Below are 6,157 nucleotides of genomic sequence, written 5' to 3' on the forward strand. Positions count from 1 at the left end.
TCTGTTTCAGATTTTCTTTTGAAAAACCGTTGGTTATTGGTTGTATTTTTTAAGTGATTGACATTTCTCAATATTTACAAAGCAAAGCACATTTTTTTTCCTGGAGATCTTTTTCACATTATTCTTGTCTTTAGACCTAAAAATATTTGCCCTAGATTTATACATAGAAGATATAAAATGTGTGTAAGGCACCAACCATTTTTTATTCCGATATGGGAGCCTGGGATTTGATTTAGGATACGAATTTTTTCGCAAAAGTGGATTATTTTTTCTTCACATTTCAACAGCAACCAAAATTGTTTTGTTTTTGGAAGTCCGGCATGTTAAGTGATGGGGAACATATAGAATCATTTCTTTTTTTTTCAATTGATGAGTAAAATTTTTTGCTAAAAAATCAAATATTTAAAAAAACCAAGGTCACTACATATACAGTTAGAACTGTTTAAACTGAATCTCTTGCAGACTTCCAAAATGGTTCAGTTAACCCAGGTCAAAAATACATTTAATTTAATATAAAAGGATCTGAAATGTGTAGGCTTTGGACAGGTTATTGGATTATACAGGACCTGGTTTAGACAGGTCATTGGATTATTCAGGGTCTGGTTTAGACATGTTATTGGATTATTTAGGGTCTGGTTTAGACAGGTTATTTGATTATTTAGGGTCTGGTTTAGACAGGTTATTGGATTATTCAGGGCCTATTTTAGACAGGTTATTGAATTAATCAGGGTTTGGTTTAGACAGGTTATTGGATTATTCAGGGCCTGCTTTAGACAGGTTATTGGATTAATCAGGGTCTGGTTTAAACAGGTTATTGGGTTATTTAGGGTCTGGTTTAGACATGTTATTGGATTATTCAAGGCCTGGTTTAGACAGGTTATTGGACTATTCAGGGTCTGGTTTAGACAGGTTATTGGATTATTTAGGGTCTGGTTTAGACAGGTTATTGGATTATTCAAGGCCTGGTTTAGACAGGTTATTGGACTATTCAGGGTCTGGTTTAGACAGGTTATTGGAATAATCAGGGTCTGGTTTAGACAGGTTATTGGGTTATTCAGGGTCTGGTTTAGATAGGTTGTTGGGTTAATCAGGGTCTGGTTTAGACAGGGTTTTGGACTATTTAGGGTCTGGTTTAGACAGGTTATTGGACTATTCAGGGTCTGGTTTAGATAGAATACTGGATTAATCAGGGTCTGGTTTAGACAGGTTTCATTGTATATTTTTGACTCAGAATTAATTAACAATGGCCAAAGTCAAATCCCTACAAACATATGTTATCTGTAGAATTACCCTCAACCTTTAATTGTCAGCTGGAGATCTGCTGTCAGTGGGCTATAGTTTTCCTGAGAAGGCAATAGATTGACCAAGCAGGGTCAAAGGTTACAGTACCTGAACCAATCTGTGCAAAAAAAAATTGCAATCGGTCATCGATCACTCATCGATCCGTCAAACCAGTCCATTAATCTGGAGATGGTATCACATGACCATACAGTGGCCACTGTATATTGCATTTTACAGTTGTTTTCTATGTTAACTTTACACATATTTAAATAACGCAATAGATTTAAACATCAATTTATGCAGTTATTTCACATTTCTTTTACTTTAAACAGATCATTCGTCATTATACATAACAAAACTGCAATCAGATTTGTCACCGGTTATCGATCCGTCAAGTCGTTGCACGGATCGGTTCAAGGACTGCAAGTTTGTATCTTATACAATTGAACATGTATAACGGAATATATGTAGATGTAGTCTAACAAAGTTTTACTGAATCACCAGCCCAGGTCAGTTTTTACTTTATGTACCTTAGTCCTGAGCAAATTGCTATTGGCAAAATGATGATAGATCATGTACATTCTTTTCTTCTATTGCATGACTCTTCTGCTAATTAATGATGATGTAACTACAAAAAAAATTTCAGCAAAAAACACCAAAGCATTAGACAAAATATAACAGATGCATTTCTTGTATCAAGGGAACAACGTTTGAATTCTGGAAGGACAGAGCCCAATTTTTTTTCTTTTTAATTTGGAATGTATATTTCCAGACTCCTGCTGGACATACAGATTAAATAGAATGCAAGACAGAATAATTATTTAAAATTCTGCATTATAAATCCCGGCCAGATAATTAATTCCCAAGAAAGCCTTACCATAATACCATACTACCCTTCCTCCAGCAAAATTAAAGGGTCCTGAACTGTCTACGATGGATGTAGAAGTTAACACAGACCCAAAACAGTAAGGCATCCAACAAGAAATAAAGTTAATTAGAGCTGTTTATTATTCGTTAAAGTAACAATATACAAACACATTCTAGTTAATAAAACAGTCTTCACAATTAAAACAACATTTTCTCAACATATTCCCAACACTAACATTGCATAATTTATACACTTTATATGTAGGTTTTGTTTTTTACCTTAATAGGCAATAAATAGTCATAATTATTTGCATCAGATGTTACCACTGTAAAGATTGGACATGTGTGTTCCTGTCAACTATATTCCACAGCTATTTTTAAAAGGACATTTTTAACAATATTGGTTACTCTTTCAAACTAACGGTACCAGTCACAGATATCTGGAACCTAATTTGTGCTCATTAGAAACAGGTCATATTAATTTCAACAACTTGTGATATAATCATTTTTAATGTAACTATCGTCTTTGTTAGTAAAAACTATGAATTAAAAAAAAAAGAGACAGTTTGAGTTGATCAGTCAAGCATTAATGGAATTTTTAAGTAATGTTTTTTTTTTTTTTTGTGTGTTTTTTTTTATGAGCTAAAGGACAATTTGAGTAGAAAAACCAAGCACTGATAGAATTACTAATTTACATGTCTTTATCTGTGTTACGGCATCATGAAAAGCCTGAATCTGAATTATAGGCAAATTAATTACTTTCGATATTGATCTTAGTGCCACATTTACTTTATTTTGGTTAACTTCCATAAAAATAAAATATATTGGCAATTTACTATCAAATTAACAAAGATGTCACTAATAAACAGAAAAATATCAGTTTTTAAAATCCTAACAGAAGATCATGTTCAGTTCTATAACAATCACTGAGATACATTTTGTACATTCAAAGTCCCATTATTATGAATGATAAAATTACATAATCACAAGTAGGTCTTTTTTAATAAAAACAAAACTTTCTGAATTTGTTTTGGAATTCTTGGGGGATTCAAAGCCATACTCAATTTGTAGCCAAGCTATTGTTTATCAGTACTGAAGTTGAAGTCCAACTCCAAAATGTGATTCATGGTTGGAAAGCCTACATATTTTTATTTTGATATATTGTTTAAAATGTTATATTTAACTGAAATTAAAATGTGGTTTTTCATATAACCCATGTTCTTGGCAGATAAAATTGATATAGAATGTACTGCAGAATTCAAAATGAAGGGAGATAACTCTGTAAATGACATTAAAATACAATAGAAACTGTTGGATTTCAATGTGGATTATCTCCCAAGAGTTGACAGATAGGAATGAATAATTATACATTTCATCATATAGACCTGAAAAGCAACTTGATAACAGAAATAAAAACATGTAGCCTTTTTTGGGGTGTATCACATTTAATAGAATCCGCATGATTCTTACAAAGACTGGTACTTAATTGATCTTAACACAGAGCCCTAGTGACACTTTCCTTTATCGAAATAATTAGTGGCATTGGTATTGAGAAAGTTATTATCAGTGTTGACATGTTTTGCATTATAAATATATAAAACAAATTCTCTAATATAACATTCACAATATACAGAATTATCACAACAAAACTTCACTTGACAGAAAGGGAGATGATTGTAGTTTATTTGGCATATGATTTTTCTGGTTATTTGAATGATATAACATACATTACAACAGTCATATACAACACAGCTATCAGACATAATCCATTCCCTGAATAGCTTCATCTACACAAATTACACCATACAGGGCAAAGGAACACGCTCATCTGCCAACAAGGCTTTATCTGCATGATGTTGACAACATGTCCAACTATTAAAGTCAAATGTTAAAGGTCCTGAACTCTGACTACGTTTTACTGTTATTCATTTCAAAGATGTTACATTGGTTTTATACAATAAGCTTTAGTAATTATTTTGAAAATATTTAGTGCATATATAATCAGTAAAAAGAATGGAGTTGTCTGTAATTTGGTACTCTTGTCATCAACCATAATAAAACTACATTATTCTGGAACAATAAGATTTATCTTAATCGATATATCGATAACATTCAAGAAAACCCACTGCAAGATCTGAATCTTCATTGCTCTTAATTCAATAGTCTCTGCATTGCAGCTAAACAATCAGAATAAATTTTCAAAATTGGGAACAACTCAGTCTGGAAATTATTGGAAATCTGTAGATAATAGACTGTCCACCACAAGACCCTATATTTTACCCGATATTCATAAAAAATTAGACAAATTATAAAGGTTGGCATCTATGTTAGTAATGGTAGATGGTAATTATCCCTGAGCCCCCAACACAAGAAAACAACCCCAATCTTCAGTCCTCCAAGAAAAATTGTGCTTTAATTTACATACCTGCTGTTTTGGCAACCCAGTGCAAGATTACCAAAACAAAAAATAGTAGACAAGTGACTGCAAGAGCTAAGCAAAAAAAAAAGTCCAAGAAAAATTTGGGCCATTCAAAGACCCAAAACAAAAAACAATATAAAATTTCTCTATGAATTGGTAGTTTTATCTACTTCTGGGACAGCTAGATAATAATACCATATCATGAATGACGTGATATAAACTTCACCAATATGGTTAGTTGTTGTGCGATTGTATCACATTTTCATTAAAATTATGATTGGTCAAGAGTAATATTGTAAATATTGTTTTCCTGTATTAAATGATAACACCAAAGGAGAACTATAGCTAAAATTTCAGCCATGGTGGATGCTGAATGTCAAGCAGTCAAATACTTCAAAGAAATTATAGAGAAAATTATATAGAAACTCAAATTTCGCAACAATCAACTTGCCTTACCTAAACATTTCAAGATCATAACGAACTTTCTATAGCCCATGATGTTGAAAGTAAATACCTTTCACTTGAGCTGATATTTTGCAATAGTTAAGTACTTCTCCATCTAAGAATCAGGCAAAATGTGTATAAGGTGTTGCACATGAACAAAAAAAATACAGAGATTTTATTTCATTATCCAAGTAATTATAGTTCATAACCCCATTAAATTACTGTCAAAGTGTTTGTAAAGTTTGCCTTTTTAAAATATTGATAGGTCAAATTTAGTTGAAATGCACTCTAGAAAAATGGTGGAAAAATTTTCCTGCACTTTTTCCTTATATAAGCAGTCAAAAAATATAAACATCAATGATGCATCACAATGAATTTTTGGTTTAGGTTTTTGGATATTTTCTAGATGTATTTGAATATATTTGAGGCAAAAAAAGACCAAATTGAGAAATATGATGTGCCACCCATTGCCAGATTCTTACACAGAATGGTACTTAACTTTTTTCATTATGAAAACATATTATACATGTACACTGTTTAGTTCACAATTATGAAAGTGAACTACACTGTATATACTGTACCATAACATTGTATCCCATGATTATACAAAGCTTCATTTTGCATATTCAACATGTTTACCAATTTTAGTAATGATTATTTTAAGTGGTAGTCTTTATAAAAATCAGACAGAAGGTGACACATGCATGTCAAAAACCCACCAAATTTACTCTTTATTTCCTATTCACAATCAGTTATAGACCACAAAATCAGTCTTGGTTTTTCATTTGGATGTTGCTTTTTTTGAGATCAAATTTATAAAGATTGTACATGAAATTAGCACTTTGTAAAAGTTATCGTTCTTGATTTGCTTTGATTTAGCAGATTTTAGTGGGAGATGAATGTATGATTTTTCTCCAAAGTGCAGATCTGAATACAGAAAAGACTAACGTTAACTAAAAATATAGCATCTGAAGACAAAAAAAAAACTTTTAATGTTTGGTGGATTGTTCTACATCATGAATCACCTGTACCACAGGCAGTGTCTAAATTTTATATGGACTGGTACTTAAAATCTAAAATATTCTTCATTATGGCAATAAATAAAGTTATAATTCTGATCTCCAATACTAGTCTTATCTAGTCTTA

The sequence above is a fragment of the Perna viridis genome, chromosome 10 (genome assembly GCF_037379345.1).
Source record: "Perna viridis isolate PV_CMFRI_1.1 ecotype Kerala chromosome 10, ASM3737934v1, whole genome shotgun sequence".
NCBI classification, from domain to species: Eukaryota; Metazoa; Mollusca; class Bivalvia; order Mytilida; family Mytilidae; genus Perna; species Perna viridis.